Here is an 18957-nt window from a genome sequence, read left to right as displayed (position 1 = left end):
GTCACGCTGGCCTCCTTACTACTCCTCAAGCCTCCGGGCCTGCTCGTGCCCCAGGGCCTTTGCACATGTTAATACGGCTACCTGGACTCTCTTCTAGTTACCTGCAGGGTTCTCTCCCTTGCTTCATTCAGGTCTCCGCTCAGAGGTCACCATCTCAGAGAGACCTGGCCTCGCTATAGTATCTTGTCATTCTCCCTGCCCTTCCCCACTCATAGCCCTGATCACTACCTGACATTATATTATACGTTTTCCCCACTGGCCATCTCCCTGACTACAGGGTCAACCCACAAGGGCAGATAATGAGCATCAGGTATAGCAACTGAATAGAACTGTTCAGTGAATGAGCATCAGATTCTAGAGTAGCTGGGCTGGCAAAGCGTGGCATACAATTATGGAGCCGTTTTAGATTCTGGAAAGCACAACACAGACACATGATTACAATGCAGTTTGTGAGGCTATGTTCACTCTTCTCCCCTCTCCCTCTGTCTTGAACAGCTGACTTGCTGCTTCCTTCAGAATCCCAGGCCTCTCCCTTTGAGCTCAGAATCAGGACACCACGAATTCCTGCCCCACTGCAGAGATGACCAGGCGCTGCGCACAGGCAACGTGACTGACCCCCTGCAGCAGGCCCTCACCAGCATGCTGGACACGCCAGCATTCAGACCTGAGGTCTCCACAGACCTGAGAATGTCCCCAGCAGCTTTAACTCTGAGGTCAGACAGACAAAAGCTGAAGAAGGGCAGTGGAAAGGACCCTGGAGAACATCTGATCTACAACCGGGAGTCGGAGGGTCCAACGGGTAAGCAGCTCACCCAAGCGGCAAACTAGAAAGGAGCGCCAGCTTCCCAGGGGAGGGCTGTGCTCACTACCCATTTAAGTGGGGAGACTGAGTGGACACGTGTATCTGTGTCAGAGGCACCTCTGTATCTGGCACATGGTGGGAAGGAAGGATTGGCAGGCTGGCAAGAAGGAAGTCAACCTGGGAGGAAAAACCTTCACCCTATGCTTCCCACTAGGATCGGAGCAGCGTGCATGGGGGCTGAAGCCGAGAGCAAGCTGTTAAACCACCATCGTCACGTTGAAGTGCACACAAACACGCCTACCCATCTCTCCAGCCCGCGTCCCTGCATCCCTGCCCCAGGGCCTTTACATGTGCCTGGCATGCTCCCCCTCTACTTGCTTCCTATTCAGTCTTCAGACCTCGGCTCAACCGTCACTTCCGGGCGTCACACTTTCCTGGCACAGCGCTTGGCACATAATCTAGTGCTCCGTAACTCCCCGTGGAATGAATGAAGGGAGTCAGTGAATTCACTACAACACACAGAATGTAAAATTTGCATGAACCACTATGTGAAGCCTGCAGATTGAAAAGAACTTCGGGACTGGGAGTGTGCCTGTGCGGCAATCCTCCAGGACACAGATTCCCAAACTTTCTCAGCTCATGGAATCCCTGACATTTCAGCGAAATTTTCATGGTATCCCTAGGCCAAGAGATATACCTAATCGTTCCATTTAGGAGTAGTTAGATCCAAACAACCCCTGAAAACCCAGCTTTGCAAAGACACAAAGTATCAAAAGGAATGTAGAAGATCAAAGGAATGTAGACGATCCCACATTGATACTGAGAATCACCCCAAGCTGCACCAACGGGGGCAGACGTGGACTCTCCCTGAGCACCTCTGGGCGCCGGCTGTGGTGCCTTGAGGCACCTCGGTACAGTCTGGGAGACAAGACTCTGTGACATAAAATCACTCTCTTCTGCTGTGTGAAATATTCTGATGGGAAAATTTTGACCACCCTGCTTGGTAAGTGTCCCTCCATTTCAGGTGTGGTAGGGTGACCATGAGACAGTCTGAGGTCCCCACAGGCCCTCCCAGGAGCCTCTGGGAGCCCTGTGTGATCCTTCTGCCCATTAATCATCCATTCTTTTACACTTAGTGGAAAGGAGGAACGCCAAACACTACAGAGCTCATGGGGCCCAAAGCAGCATTTGTCAGCAACAGAAAACCAACCAACCAACCAACCCAAAAGGGCCGTGAGCAAGTAGAGTACGTTCTTAACTAGACCTGGCTCTTGCCACAGCTCTGCCTCCAGCTGTGCAAATCCCTTACTTGGCAGTAGGCGTTCGTGTCCTCATCTGTAAGGTTAGGCACAGAAAAAGGGGGTACATCAAAAGACTAGCCAAGTAGGTCTCGCCCACCCCAAACAGAGCAGGTCTGATTCGATCTTTTATTACAAAGTAGGTCTGTACGTAGGTTTTCACTTTTATCATAAAGACAATGTACATTTGGAAACGGGCATAGATAGATACATACATAAGATAGGTAGAGAGACAGGGGCTATTCTTCCTGAATTTCACTGATTAGCCAGTTCCCACTGATGCTGAAGGTCAAAGGCAGCCACTCCAGTCCCCAGGCAGCCCGACACCCTGCAGAGCAGGGCGGACAAATTGCTGGTCACCCAGGCCAAGAGCATGATGGGAGCTTTGCCAGCTTCTGAAAAGGGCGAATGAGGCAAGAACAGAAGGGTTCTTTCTCCATCGGACTGTTTACAACACCGGGGCGTAAAATCATCCTCCAGGAAGTATTTGTGGCTTTGCCTTCGCTGTACGTAACTTCTGGTCAGTGAATGACTGATCAACCAAGCTGGCACTGACGTCACAGTGAGCCGGCCATGGATGCAGCAACAGGAGGGAAGGAAGCCAGCGAGTAAGTCAGTCGGCCCCTTTAGCAAGCACAGAGCCCAGGCGAACAGGCAGCCCAGACCCCCCAGCTGCAGTGGGAGCAGGGCCTGCTCAGTCACAAAACTCGTCCATGGTTCAGTGGCTTTAAGGCAGGGGAAACTCCTCAGGGAAACCAAGCCTGCTCTTGCCTAACAGCTCATCCTCCAGGGCCTGAGAGATACTCAGGGGAAAGTGCCTCCCCAAGGCAGCCTGCTGAGAGCACTGCAGCTGGCACACATGCCCCTCTGTTGTCCACCTCGTCAATCACCTGAACCGAGACAAGACAGTGCGGCTTTCTTTGAGTTTATCCTGTTTAGAAGTCACTCAGCTTCTTGAATCTGTAGGTTTAGGAACTCTTCAGCCATTATTTCTCCAAATACGTTTTCAGCCCCACCCTCTTTCTCTTCTCCTTCTGGGACCGCGATGACATACATGTGTTTTGTTATTAGTCCCACAAGTCCCTGAGGATCTGTTCAGTTTTATCAGTCTCGTTTCTCTCTGTGACTCAGACTGGGTAACTTCTATTGTTCTATCTTCAAGTTCACTGGTGATTCCCTCTGCCGTCTCCATTCTGCCATGGTACCATATACTGAGTTGTGGTTTTCTTTTCTTTTTTTATGTTATAGTATTTTTCAGTTCTAAGATGTCTGTTTGGCTCTTCTTTATATCTTGTATGATTGTCTCTTCTCACTCAAGTTGAGATTTTCCTAGTTCTCACTATGGTGATTTTAAAAATTGTATCCTGAACATTTTGGGTATTATAACACTCTAAATCTTATTTAAATTCTCCCTTTTGTCAGGCCTCTCCCACCATTGCGCTGGTGGGAGATGCAGGGCACCAACTCATTGCTGTGATTTGTAGGCATATCCCAATGGTTTCAACACCACGGGGAGGCCAGGCGTAGGGGAAAATGGAGCTCTGAGGAAGAAGAAGGTCAGATAGTCCAAACAGTCAAAGAAGGGTCACCCAGGGGCCAACCTCTGAGCAGGGTGATGAAAAGTGACCAGGTTCCAACAGTCAGGTAAAGGAGGTAAGAGTTGGGACTTCCCTGGTGGTCCAGTGGTAAAGAATCCGCCTTCTAACGCATGGGACGTGGGTTCAATCCCTCGTCAGGGAACTAAGATTCCACAAGCCACAGGGCAACTAAGCCCGCGAGCCACAACTACTGAGCTCACATGCCTCAGCGAGAGAGCCCGCGTACCACAAACTACAGAGCCCACACACAACTAGAAAGAAGCTCGTGAGCCACAATGAAAAGATCCCGATGCCGCAATGAAGACCCAATGCAGACAAAAAAAAAAAGGAAAAGGAGGTAAGAGTCGTTCCAGACAGAGGAAGCACATGCCAAGGTGTACATGATAAAAGAGCAGTAGTTACAAGAACCTAGTGTGACTCAAGAGTGGCATGAGGAGATGCACGTATGGGTAAAAGGCTGGTGAGGAAGAGCATGGCCTTTAAAAACAGATTAAGACCAGTTTGCAAAGGGCCCAGGAGCCCTCTACGTGTCTGAAGTCTTTGAGCCCTGGTTGGAGGTGATGACAGGGCGAGGGTGTGGCATGATTAGAACCATGTCATAGGGTGGTAACCCTGAACAGTGGTCACACCCAAAGGATCAGTGCGGACATGGAGCTATGACCAAGGCATCCTAGACTAGAACACTCTCAGGCCAACATTCTATGCAGATGCCCAAATGCCCCAGCTGACGACCTCTCCCCCACTTAACAGGGCTTACGGGTGGGATGTGGAGACGCATGACTGGCACTGTGTCTGATGCAATGACGTGAAAGAGGAAGGCAGCCAGGCGAGCTGGATCTGTGAAAGCATGACTTGGCGAGAAGCAGGCAGAAGACCTAGCATCACTCAGCACAAATGGAGCTGACGAAGCCCCGCAGGCGCTGACCACAGGAACTGCAGCCGGTCGTGGGCAGCCACGTGGGCTTGTTCCTATCAGCCTCTCTGGGGCCCCAGCCACCTGGCCTGAACTCCAAGTGGGGCAAACCCACAGATCCCCTAAGGCAATGTACTCTGGGGCATTCTGAGGGTATAACTTAGTAACCCTACCAAAAGTTAGCACAAGGCAATTTATGGGTACAAGAGACTGCACAGGAGTTCTGTGAGATAATAGAAAAAATATATATATATACACACACACATATATATATATATACACACACATATATATATGTATACACACACACACATATATGTCTCTGCCCCCAGTCCCTGGCACAGAGCTCCTAAAACTCTTGTAATTTCCTAAGTGATAAGAGCACTTGGAGCATCTTTTGTTCAAATACAGCTCTGGGTGGGCTCCTGCACAGGGGCTGGTTACCAGAAAGCCCAAGCCATGAATAGAAGCTTGGAATTTTCAGTCCCTGCCTCCACCCCTTTCCCTAGAGAGGGGAGAGGGGCTGGAAATGGAGTGAACAACTGATCATGACTACATGAGGAGACCTTCCTAAAACCCCAGAAGTGTGGGGCTCAGAGAGCTTCCAGGTTGGTGAGCACATCCATGTGCCGGGAGAGTGACCCTCACACTACAGGGACAGAAACTCCTGGGTTCTGGACCCTCCCAGACCTCGCTCTATGTATCTTTTCATCTGGCTGTTCATCTGTATCCTTCATCATATCCTTCAATAAACTGGTAAACATAAGTGAATGTTTCCCTGAGTTCTGTGAGCTGCTCTAGCAAATTCACCAAACCCGAGTAGCAGGCTGTGGGAATCCACATTTACAGCTGATTGGTCAGAAGCACAGGTGACAACCTGGACCTGTGACTGGCATCTGAAGCGGGGTGTGGGGAGCAGTCTTGAGGGACTGAGCCCTTACCCTGCGCGGTAACGGAGGACAGAGGTTCACACACTCTCCAAGAAGAACTTTCTGACAAAAATATGTCGAAAGAAAATGAGCTGTTGTGAGGCGTGGCCCCCCACCTCCATCACTGGGGATGTGTCAACACAAGGCTAGGTGAACTGTGCTTAATGACAGAGCGCCTGCCACCCCAGGGGCCTGGGACACAGACCTGCCAAAGTAATGATCATTAAACTGAACCGGCTGATTGGTGACGATGCTAGGAGGAAAAACCGCTAGTCTCTGACCTGAGTTAATACTCCAACACTGATTCCTGGACCTTCTTTCCCTGAGCGTGTTGAAACACACACACAAACACACACACACACACACACACACACACACACACACACACACACACACACACGCTTCTAGTTCATGTTAAACAAGAGCAGCTATGGAAAGTGAAAGCAGACAATGACGCTGTGACACGTGGTCCGTGGCACATCCTAAGGACTCAGGAAATAGGAAGAGAGACGGGGAGCCACACAGCAGACTCTGAAAAAAGGGGGAAGTACTAACTCTTCCGATTAAGAAACTGGTCCCAAGAACAGTCCGTGCTTCCCACAGAGCCTGGCTTTCGGCTTTTAAGGAGGAGCATCTTCAGAGGTAAATGAGTCTTTTAGCCTCCAAGCACACGGCCATCATGTCTGTATGATATCTTTTCAAACCCAACTCCCTCTGCACAGACACAAGTGCTGCTCCCTGATGGGACTTCACTGCTCCTTCTGGCCCCAAGAGGAAGGACTTGGTAAACCGGGGCAGGGAAGGAATGCCTGCCTCAGGCCTCCTGGACCAGGCACCTCGACAGCCCTTGGTGCCCCGTGATTTCAGTGATTTCTTTTGTGCCTGTACAGCCTCTAGCGACAGGGGACTCAGCACCTCCCATCCCAGTCTCACCCCACTCAAATGGTTATCTTAAAGGATGAAAGGTCAGGCAGAAGCTGACTGCCCACAGAGCTGCTTTCTCTCTAGAGTTTTCTTTCATTTTTTCCATATATAAATACATTATACACACGCATCTACATACACTCATTAACAAAAATAGATAAAACGTATTCTACTTTGTAACACAGTTTTTCACGTTGCTAAAGAATCCTTTATAATGATATTTTCTTTGGCTGCCTGACGGTCCACTGATTTGACATACCATTATGTAATGACTTTCCTATTCTGCGTTTATTAAAATATTTTTGAGCACTTAAATCTATATGGGCAACAGAGAGAAAAGATAAAAACATGGCCCAGCTGTGCAGCAGTGCGCAATCTGGTCAAGGAAGCACAGAAGACACTGCGGTCAAATGTGAGAAACGCTATAAAATCACTGTTTACAAAGTGCTGTGGGGACAGAGGGGAGAAGTGAGGAGCTGCTCCAGGGAAACGCGGGCACACTGCACACAGGGATGATTTTGGCAGGGTCGTCTCCAACTTCTCACTCTGAGTAACAGATGCACAGGTGCCCATGTAAGCAGGCACGGGGCCTGGCACTTTTGGGGTGTACATCAATGTCTCAGCCACTGTACATGGAAATTACTATTATCTCCTTATAACGATGACATCAGTACTCAGGTGGGTTTGAGTGGTTTGCCTGAGGTCACACAGCTGGTGAGGGGTGCAGTTTGAATTAAAATGTGTCTGTTACTGACGTCCATTCTGATTTCTTCCCTAAATACTATTAAGAAAAGTATCTTTAAACAAAAATCTTTCTCTTAAAAAAAAAAAATCTTTGGGGACTTCCCTGGTGGTCCAGTGGGTAAGACTCCGTGCTCCCAATGCAGGGGCCCGGGTTCGATCCCTGGTCGGGAAACTAGATCCCGCATGCATGCCGCAACTAAGAGTCTGCATGCCACAACTAAAGATCCCGCATGCCCCAGTGAAGATCCCGCGTGTCGCAACTAAGACCCGGCGCAGCCAAAATAAATAAATTTTAGGACTTCCCTGGTGGCGCAGTGGTTAGGAATCCGCCTGCCAGTGCAGGGGACACAGGTTTGAGCCCTGGTCCAGGAAGATCCCACGTTGCCGCGGAGCAACTAAGCCCGTGTGCCACAACTACTGAGCCTGTGCTCTAGAGCCCGCGAGCCACAACTAGTGAGCCCGCATGCTACAACTACTGAGCCTGCGCTCTAGAGCCTGTGCTTCTCAACAAGAGAAGCCACCGCAGTGAGAAGCATGTGCACCACAACAAAGACCCAACACAGCCAAAAATAGATAAATAAAATAAATTTTAAAATTTAAAAAAAAAATTAGGGCTTCCTTGGTGGCACAGTGGTTAAGAATCCACCTGCCAATGCAGGGGACACGGGTTCAAGCCCTGGTCTGGGAAGATCCCACAGGCCACGGAGCAACTAAGCCCATGTGCCACAACTACTGAGCCTGTGCTCTAGAACCTGTGAGCCGTAACTACTGAGCCTGTGCTCTAGAGCCCACGAGCCACAACTACTGAGCCTGTGTGCTACAACTACTGAAGCCTGCACGCCTAGAGCCCAATATCTGCAACAAGAGAAGCCATCGCAATGAGAAGCCCATGCACCGCAACAAGGAGTAGCCCCCGCTCACCACAACTAGAGAAAGCCCGCGCACAGCAACTAAGACCCAATGCAGCCAAAAATTAAAAAAAAAAAAAAATTAAAAAAATCCTTAAATTCTCGACTAGATTTGAATTCTTAGAACTCTTGACACATACATTGCTCTCAAATAGATCAATCTCAGGCAGAATGATCAGGAAGAAAAGAAGACATAAATCACCAATATAGGGAATGAAAAAGAGGACATCAATAGATTCTATAGACATTAAAAGGGTAATATGGGAAATTACGAACAGCTTTATGTCAACATTTGATAACTTAGATGAAATGGACAAATTTCTTAGATACAAACTGTCAGAGCTCATTTGAGAAAAATAGATAAGCTGAAGAGCTCTCTAAAAGAATTCAAATTACTAGTTAAAACCTTCACCAAAAGTGAACTCCAGGGGGCTTCCCTGGTGGCCCAGTGGTTGGGGGTCTGCCTGCCGATGCAGGGGGCGCGGGTTCGTGCCCCGGTCCGGGAGGATCCCACGTGCCACGGAGCGGCTGGGCCCGTGAGCCGTGGCCGCTGGGCCTGCGCATCCGGAGCCTGTGCTCCGCAACGGGAGAGGCCACAGCAGTGAGAGGCCCACGTACCGCAAAAAAAAAAAAAAAAAAGTGAACTCCAGGAGCAGACAGCTTCACTGGTGAATTAAATTAAACATTTAAGGAAGAAATTATACCAATTCTGTACAAATTCTTTCAGAAAATAGAAGACTTCCCAACTCTTTTATGAGGTATGTATTACTCTGATACCAAAACCAGACAGCAACAGTACAAAACAGAAGGCTACAGACCAACATGCTTCGTGAACACAGATGCAAAAATTTAAACTATTAGTCAATCGAATTCAGCAATATGTAAAAAGGATACTATGTCATGATCAAATGGAGTTTTCTCCAGGAATACAAGGTTAGTTCAATATCCAAACATCAATGTAATTCACTATATAAACAGGTTTGTAAAAAATCCACCTGATCATCAATGGATGGAGAAATTCAACATCTATTCATGATGAAAAAATTCAGTAAACTAGGAATAATAGGGAACTTCATCAACCTGATAAAGAGTCATGGACATGTTATTATAATAATAGTAGTACCCACTTCACTGGGTTATTGTGAGGATTAAACAAGCTGAACTTGTAAAGGGTTTAGAACAGTGCCTAGCACAGAGTATGTGCTGTAATAAATGTAGCTGTTACTACTATGAAAAATTCTTTGAACAACAAGAAGTAAACGAGAAGAAGTATTAAGTACCCATGGACATGAAAAAGAATGAACTATTGCACGCAGTAACACAGATGAATCTCACAGACGTTAACACTGAACAAGGGAAGCTGAACACAGGAGAGTACCTTATTGTAGGATTCCATTTATAGTTGAACTTCAAGAAAAGGCAAAAAGTCTACAGTGATAGAGGTCAGAACAGTAGTTACCTTTGGGTCAAGGGTCATAAGTGGAGGAAGAGGTACAAGGGAAGGTTCTGGCATGCTGGATTATGTGCAGTACCTTATCTGTGGTGGTAGTTACAGGGGAGTTTATCTACGTAAGAATTCATCATCAAAGATCGTACTGTATATAAGTATATACACTGTATGTAAGTCACACTGCAAGATAAGTATCCACAATACAACAGCATGGGTACTATGGCCCAATGATGTAAAAATATTCATGTATGTACATACATAAGATGATATGTGAAAGGATTACCAAAATATTATCTCAGGGGTGAGATTTTAATTTTATCCCCTACTTTATTTTTATTTTATTATTATTAGTTTTAAAATAAATAAATTTATTTATTTATTTATTTTTGGCTGTGTTGGGTCTTCGTTGCTGTGCGCGGGGCTTTCTCTACTTGTGGCGAGCGGGGGCTGCTCTTCATTGCAGTGCGCACGCTTCTCATTGCAGTGGCTTCTCTTGCTGCGGAGCACGGGCTCTAGGCATGTGGGCTTCAGTAGTTGTGGCACGTGGGCTCAGTAGTTGTGGCTCAAAGTCTCTAGAGCGCAGGTTCAGTAGTTGCGGGCACACAGGATTAGATGCTCTGCGGCATGTGGGATCTTCCCGGACCAAGGCTTGAACCCGTGTCCCCTGCATTGGCAGGCGAATTCTCAGCCACTGCTCCACCAGGGAAGCCCCCCATTTTATTTTTAATGTATTACTTGCTTCTTTTAAAATAATGGCTATTTATCTAATCAGAAAAATATTTTTAAAGCTGTTTTCTTATGGGGAAAAAAAAAGGCCCAGATCCTTGGGTCTGGTGACTCTCTTCTTGAACTGTGCCTCTCACTGAGCCCAGCACTGCTTGTACCAGCCCCAAACTGGATGCTTTGTTTTCCATTCCAAGTAATGGAATGCTATGCAACAGTTAAAAAATAGTTACGTGGAGCTAATGGTACTCTCATTGCAAGACTGACAAAATATATTAAATAAAAAAGCAAGTTATATTTTCATTAGGAAACCGTTAATGAAATAAAAGAAAAATTAGGTATTTCTCCAGAAATATGATCCAGGAAGATATATACAATAGTGATTTCCTCTAGGAAACACCTAGAATATGATTGGGGTGTCTAAAGGGACCTTTGCTTTGTCTGTTCTTTATAAGGAGATGGTTGGTATTCATGTGTTACTTCTGAAGTTAAATACATGGGAGCTGGATTTCTTACTGCTGAAGGAGGGAGGTACAAATATGGGAAGAGAGACTGGGGAATGAACGCTGTGGGGCTGGACTGAAACTGCAGATATCAGAATACACAATGGTCTCTTAATATATAAAGATGGACATAGAAATGCATATGTTTTGTGTGTATTTCCTAGTTTTGTCTGCTGAGAGGGCATAGAAGTAATGATACCCTAGGAGCAAGGAGCCATCTAGCACCCAAATCTTGGTTTCTAAACATCATTCTCCATCCAAAGAAACCAGGGCTCTTTGGAGAGATGGCTGACTGGAGAATAAGGGCAGGAAAAGTAGTGGATGAACCTGGATCACCTTGCTGTGCACCAAAGGGTAAGGAAGGGCTTGAAGAATGACAGGTACATGGCTAAAGAACATAAGAGTCTACAAGAGGGGGTTCCCACTGGGAAATCTGGGACAACTTGAGCGTTAAAATAAACACCGTCAGCGACAGACTATAACCCAAAGGATAGAAGAATAATGCAAGAGTCAATACTGCTATAAACACATAAATGAATAAATAAACACATCGGTGAGAAAGGAAAGTTCTTCCTTAGAGTAGAATGTGAGCTAACAAATGCAGAAAGAATGAAGGGCTTAGAAAATCACCAGTTGGCAACCACCATAGTAATAACTTTCAGACAGGAATCACGAGTGCTAAAACCTGTGGGTAGAAGTCTGACGAGAAGCTATTGATTCCATCCGAAAAAAACCAGAACTTCCTGGTGGAGAGCCTGGCTAACACCACCATAACCAAGGGATCAAAGTCCAATACTGGGACAAGGACAAAATACCATTTCTGTGATATTCCCTAAAAAACATATAATCTGAATCTTATCATGTGGAAACATCAGACAAATCCACACTGAGGGACATTCTATAAAGAGATGGCCTGACTTTTTGAAAAATGTCAAGGTCATGAAAGATAAAAAAAGACGGAGGCACTGCTCCAGATCAAAGGAAACTGAAAAGTGGTTACAGTTCAGTGCAATCTTGGACCAAGGGAAAAATAAAAAGATTTTTTTTTTTTTTGCTATAAGAGACATTAATGGGAAATCTGAATAACTGCTATGATTAGACAACATAGTATATCAATGTTAATTTCCTGATATTGATTATTATACTGTGGCTATGTAAGAAAGTGCCCTTGAATTTTAGAAAAGAAACACTGAAGTACTTAAGAGTAATTCCTATGTCCATATGTACAACTTATTCTCAAAAAGGTCAGGACAAGACATGATAAAAAGAGAGAGAGACACGCATTGGCGAGGATGTGGAGAAAAGAGAACCCTCGTGCACTGTTGGTGGGAATGTAAACTGGTGCTGCCGCTGTGTAAAACACTACGGAGGTTCCTTAAAAAACTAAAAATAGGACTACCATATGATCCAGCAATCCCACTACTGGGTATTTTCCCAAAGAAAATAAAAACACTAATTTTAAAAAATATATGCACCCCTCTGTTCACTGTAGCATTTTTTACAACAGCCAATATACGGGAGCAACCCAAGTGCCCATCCATAGATGAATGGATAAAGAAGAGACGGTATATGTATAAAATGGACATTACTCAGCCATCAGAAAGAATGAAATCTTGCCATCTGCAACAACATGGATGGACCTAGAGGACACTGTGTCAAGCGAAATAAGTCAGACAGAGAAACAAGTACCATATGATCTCACTTATATGTGGAATCTAAAAAACAAAACAGAAATTGACTCAGATTCCGAGAACAAACAGGTGGCTGCCAGAGGAGAGGGTGGGTGGAGGGGGGATGAATGAAATAGCTGAGGGAAATTAAGAGGAGCAAACTTCCAGTTACAAAATTAACTAGTCACGGGGATGAAATGCACAGCATGCGGAACAGAGCCAATAATGTTGTAATGTCTTTGCATGGTGACAGATGGTAATTAGACTTATCATGATGATCATTTTGTAATGTATAGAAATATTATGTAATGTATAGAATATGTCATGCACCTGGAACTAACATACACCTATAGGTCAATTACACTTCAATTTTAAAAGACAGAGAGAGAGAGTATAAGGTAAAATGGTAATATTTGGGGAATCTGCATAAAGAGTATTCAAAAATTCTTTGCACTATTTTTTGTAACTTCTCTGTGAATCTGAGACTATTTCAAAATAAAAAAGTTAAAAATAAATACATGTCGGGCTTCCCTGGTGGCGCAGTGGTTAAGGATCCGCTTGCCAATGCAGGGGACACGGGTTCGAGCCCTGGTCCGGGAAGATCCCATATGCCGCAGAGCAACTAAGCCCACGAGCCACAAGTACTGAGCCCGCGAGCCATAAGTACTGAGCCCACGTGCCACAACTACTGAAGCCCCACGCCTAGAGCCTGTGCTCCGCAACAAGAGAAGCCACTGCAATGAGAAGCCGGCACACTGCAACAAAGAGTAGCGCCCGCTTGCTCCAACTAGAAAAAGCCCACGCACAGCAACAAAGACCCAACGCAGACAAAAATAAATAAATAAATAAATTTAAAAATAAATAAATACATGCTTACTGAAGAAAATATGCTAAATTTAAAACCATAAAGTTAAAGAAAACATAACCCAAACACCTATTTGTTTTTGTCCCACCCATTTTTACGTGTATATTGTAAAATATATTTATTTTTAACATTATTGGTTTTATACTACATATAATCTTGTCCTGCTTTTTTCATTTATTAAATTGCGAAGCTTAAAAAATCTCAAATGTTCTTCCAGCCTACGAATATAGAGCACCTTACTGGATATTTTCACTATTGTAAACAACACCACCATAAACAAGATGACTGATATCTTTTCAAGATAAATCTTTGTGCACCTCTGATTATTGAGTTTCTGAATATATCTTAGAAATATTTCCGAATCAAAGGGAATAAATATTTTTAGGATTCTTGACTCACTGTCAAATTATTTTCCAAAAAGCAATTTATTTTCAACGTTTCTCTGCAGCCTTCCCTCTGCAAGACATATTGCTAACCTGGGGAGGTGAGAGTAACCCACAAATCACTGCATCCCCAGAAGCCTGGGAGGGAAGCAAGGTAAAAAAACAAAAACATGGGGACTTCCCTGGTGGTGCAGTGGTTAAGAATCCACCTGTCGATGCCGGGGACACGGTTTGAGCCCTGGTCCGGGAAGATCCCACATGCCGCGGAGCAGCTAAGCCCGTGCGCCACAACTACTAAGCCTGTGCTCTAGAGCCCATGTGCCACAACTACTGAGGCCCGTGCGCCTAGAGCCTGTGCTCCACAACAAGAGAAGCCACTGCAATGAGAAGCCCGCGCACCGCAACGAAGAGAAGCCCCTGCTCACCGCAACTAGAGAAAGCCCGCGCGCAGCAACAAAGACCCAACACAACCAAAAATAAATAAAATCGATTCTTTAAAAAACGAAAACAGAAAAACCCCTACATATAAGAATCAATAAGCACTCCAGGGAGGCCAGAACACCTGTGCCCCAGAAGGACGGGCAAAGAGAAGAAACTGGAGAGATGGATGTATAGACAAGATGGGCCCTCTTGGGCTTCCCTGGTGGCGCAGTGGTTGAGAGTCTGCCTGCCAATGCAGGGGACACGGGTTTGAGCCCTGGTCTGGGAGGATCCCACATGCCGCGGAGCGACTGGGTCCGTGAACCACAACTACTGAGCCTGCGCGTCTGGAGCCTGTGCCCTGCAACGGGAGGGGCCGCAGCGGTGACGGGCCCGCACACCGCAATTAAGAGTAGCTCCCACTTGCCCCGACTGGAGAGAGCCCTCGCGCAGAAATGAAGACCCAACGCAGCCAAAAATAAATTAATTAGTTAATTTAAAAAAAAAGGAAACTGCCTACGGGTTCCTGTTCTTAAAAAAAAAAACGATGGGCCCTCTCCACCACGGAAACCATACCCAGTAAAGGAGACCCTCTGTGGTAATAAGTGGGAAAGGTGTGCAGCGGGAGGTGCTGGCCCAGGGTCACAACCACACACCAACCTGGGGACCACAGCCTGGAGACACACTAGTTCCACCTCTCAGCTCTCCTCCTTCTGTGAGTTACTCATCACCTGCTCCTTAGTCCCCTGAGCCTGCCGCGGTGTGATGGCTGGAGGGGAGACCGTCAAGGCAGAGCAGTGGGTGACTCGGAAAGAAAGAACCAGAGTCCTGGGAAAGCAGTCTGGGTGACTCCCAGAAACTCCTAGATTTCCTTAAGAGTTTAGAGAAATATGGTCTGGAGACACCCAAAGGCTCTGGAGAAACCCGACCTTTACGGAGAGGAAAGTAAGCATCTGGGTTCTGACGTCTAGAGCTCCCAGAGTCTGTCCCATCCCGCATTTCAGGGAACCTGAGCCATCAGAGGACTCATCCAGAGACCTGCCTCAGGCTGAGCTGCAGTGGAAGGACCACCACCCCTCCCTCCCCCACCGCCCTGCCCCCAGCCCCTGCCAACAGGAGCACGTTGAGTTTCAATTCATCACCTTTCAACCATTCTTGATGGGCTCACCTTGACTTACATCTGGGTCCTTATACCTGATGCAATACAAGTCCTCTAACTAAAGGGATGGAAGGTCGGGGGGTGGACACAGGCCCCAGAAGCTACTGAGAGGAGACAGGAGACGATGCCTGGCAGAGGGCAGGTCAGAAGAGAGCTCGGAAGGTCTGAAATGACTCAAAAAGGCACAGCAACAGATCTTCTGGGCTTTAAGAACACACAGGTTAGGACTTGGAACCCCTGCCAAACCCCAGTGCGCCTCTGTCCGCATTTTTCTACCATCAGCAGACAAGGTCAGCTCAGTCTTTGTCAACTTCCACCGGCCAGAATGGAAAGGTGATGGCCCCTCTATCCAAACTCACCTGTCTGCTCTGGCATGAAGAGTAACCTGTCCTTGCTCCAAACCATCTTAACAGGAAAATAAAACAAAACAAAATAAATAAAAACCTACCTACCTTTATTTATTTATTCCTTCACAATGATAGTATTACATCAAATTTCAAATTTCCAAATGCCTCCATTTAGTATCCCCTAGAGAAAGGGAGTGACTACTTTTTTTTTTTTTTAATCATCTGTTGACTCTGGAAATGTGACTCTACTTTTCAGTCATATCATAGGAAACCAAGACCACTTTCCGAAAGTAATATTCAAATTTCAACTAAAAATCATGAGTTTTCTAACTAGAAGTGGTTTCACAGAGAAGGGACCATAACATTGAGGGGAACCAAAGAGCCCCATCTTTTCTTTGATTTCTCTCCACTCCACTGGATTATAAAACAGAAAACCTGGAGCAGGGGGACATAGTGAAAAGGGTGTGGGACTTGGCAGCAGTTCAGAGAACCGAACTTGGGGACCGGCTTGACCACCACCTTAGCAAATTACTTCTCACTGAGCCTCAGCCAACAAGGTGGGCTTTTAATCCCTGTTTGGCCTTTGCACAAATGATGCTTGTGGAAGCATTCCGCAAAGTATCCTAGAAATACTGATGGTGATGTTGATTTGAACACAACTGTCCAAAGTGAAATCGCCTTGAGGAGAAACACTCCACTCATATCAAGAGTGGCTCTTCCACGTTCATCAGGTAGGTCACGTGCCCAGTACCCTGCCACCTAAACGGGCGAAGACAAACTAGGTCAGGGGATGTCCCCTGCCCTGCTATGGAAAGAGACGAGACACACAGTTACTTCCTTGCCAAAATGAACAGTACAGATTCTGGCCAGTGCAGCTCACGGTTGGGCAGAGGCTGGCTTAGGATGGCTTCTTGATGGGAGAGGGTGCAAAATGGCAGAGATGGGGGCGGGCGGGGGGAGAAGAGGATCCAGAAGGGCCTAAAGGGAAAATGGGGGCACAGGTCTAAAGAAAAATAAAAACGAGTTCAAAATTGCTCTGCCACTTACAGTTCTATGACTTTGGGCAAAACTCAACTTCCCTCAGCTGCTTTCCTATCTAAAATGGAGAATCATCATCACTGATAACTCTGAAAGGGTTACTGGGAGGATAATATGGGTAAAACTGCACAGAATGCATGGTAGGCGCTCAAAGAACCTTGGTGGATTACTTCTCTCTCCCATTCGTATTCTTCAGGGCAGAAGCAGGTTAAAATAAGCCATGTCAGGACTTCCCTGGCGGTCCAGTGGTTAGGACTCCGTGCTCTCACTGCCGAGGGCCTGGGTTCAATCCCTGGTTGGGGAATTAAGATCTCACAAGCTGTGTGGTGTGGCCAAAAAAAAGCTGTGTCCTCTCTGCATCTACTGCGGGGATGAAGCCCAGTTTTAGCAGACTATTAACACTCCAGAAAACATGGACATCACTCTGAAGGGACACACGGTTATTGTGAAGGGCCCCAGGGGCACCCTGTGGAGGGTCTTCAATCACATTAATGTAGAACTCGGCCTCCTTGGAAAGAGAAAGAGGCTCCGGGGTGACGAATGGTGGGGAAACAGAAAGGACCTGGCTATCGTTGGCACTATCCGTAGTCACATACAGAACACAATCACGGGTGTCACACGGGGCTCCCGTTACAAGGTGCGGCCTCTGAACTCTCACTTCCCCGTCCACACTATCATTCAAAAGAATAGTCTTCTCGTTGAAATCCAAATTTTCTTGGGCAAAAAATATATCCGCAGGGTTCGGATGAGGCCAGGCGTTGCATGTTCCCTACCTCAAGCCCAGGAAGATGAGCTAGTTCTTGAAGGAGGTGGCAGCGAACATGTATCAAACTCAGCTGCTTGGATTCACGAGCCACAACAGTTAAAAACAAGGATACCACGGGCTTCCCTGGTGGCGCAGTGGCTGAGAGTCCGCCTGCCGATGCAGGGGACACGGGTTCGTGCCCCGGTCTGGGAAGATCCCACGTGCCGCGGAGCGGCTGGGCCCGTGAGCCATGGCCGCTGAGCCTGCGCGTCCGGAGCCTGTGCTCCGCAATGGGAGAGGCCACACAGTGAGAGGCCCGCGTACCACAATCAAAAACCAAAAACCAAAAAAAACAAGGATATCAGAAAAATTTTTGGATGGTATCTATGTTTCTGAAAAAGGAACAGTTCAGCAGACTGATGAATAGGATCTAAGTTCTCCAGCTCCAGAAGCAACAAGTCTGTGTCTAAGCTCAGGCTGCCATAACAAACAGCACAGACTATGTAGCTGACACAACAGACACTTAATATAGTTCTGCGGGCTGGCAAGTCCAGTAGATCTACTGATCTACTGATCAGTCTGTTTAGATAAATATTTCACCCATTTTTACAGACACGTACTCGAAGACCTAAGGAACCAGAAAATCACTGAAAGTCCCACAGCCAGCAACTCAAAGAGGGAGATTTAAGGGTCATACGAGACCCTCTCTGTCACTTCCTGTCACAGCTCTAGTCATCGTCTACCTGCAGACGAGCAACGGGGTGGCCCAACTCCTGGCTCATCATCGTCCCGGTTGGTTCCCAGGCTGGCCTGTCACCCTAGGTTTGGCCAGCAGGAGTCGGTGCCCTTCAGCGAAGATGGAGTCTCTGCCGGGGGTGGGGGGATGGGATGGCGGGGGCGGGGGTGGTGAGGACAGGAGCCGCACAAGGCTGCTGCAGCCAGCAGCTACACACAGTGATGGAGGCGCTGACGGAGGACGGCAGAGAGACACGTGGCCACGCACTTCCCAGGGGCCAGCTTTTATCATGCGGTCAGGCCAGACTGCCGTCAGGCTTGGGCCTTGGATGGCACTGTTTTGATCCCCAGCTCTGCCTGCATTTCGCCTTGACATTAGGTCACTGCCATGCGTTAAAGGCTGGTGTCAGTCAAGTGTGTCTGAGCACCAACTGAAGGTCATCTCCGCGATCTCTGCCTGCCGAGTCACACCATACTTTTCAACGGTAGGATGTGGGCAGTGGGGTTATCGAAGTTCACAACAGAACAGCATGAGCGAGTCCGTAAGAACCAGACCCCATGGGGATAGAGGACTGTCTCATGGCGTCTGTAAAAGTGTCCACGATTATTACGCCACCCACACTAAACCAGGAGCTGCTGAGAGCTTTTGATTGCCTGACCATGTTCTCTTAGGGGGGGAGGAAGACAAAATGCTGGCCTGACATTACACCACGCTGTCACTTGAGGCAGGTACACTCAATCACTCGACATGCTCCCAGAGGCTGAGGTTAATGCTCTCGCTGACAGACAGGGCTGTGAACTCG

The 18957-nt window shown here is 47.0% G+C and overlaps 1 protein-coding gene and 1 pseudogene across 4 annotated transcripts in view; one reads left to right on the top strand and one right to left on the bottom strand.

Moving 5' to 3' along the window:
• The window catches only part of POR (cytochrome p450 oxidoreductase), a 76600-nt gene that overhangs the window by 30053 nt on the left and 27590 nt on the right, over positions 1–18957 (bottom strand). The gene's annotated exons all lie outside the window — the stretch shown is intronic.
• On the top strand, positions 300–17846 carry LOC307198000 (large ribosomal subunit protein uL6-like; annotated as a pseudogene). The gene is made up of 5 exons: positions 300–310; positions 579–799; positions 1827–1831; positions 17066–17566; positions 17785–17846. The product of its transcript is annotated as a large ribosomal subunit protein uL6-like (transcript).

The sequence above is a fragment of the Stenella coeruleoalba genome (genome assembly GCF_951394435.1).
Source record: "Stenella coeruleoalba genome assembly, chromosome: 15".
NCBI classification, from domain to species: domain Eukaryota; kingdom Metazoa; phylum Chordata; class Mammalia; order Artiodactyla; family Delphinidae; genus Stenella; species Stenella coeruleoalba.
This window is presented reverse-complemented; position numbering and strand designations above follow the sequence as displayed.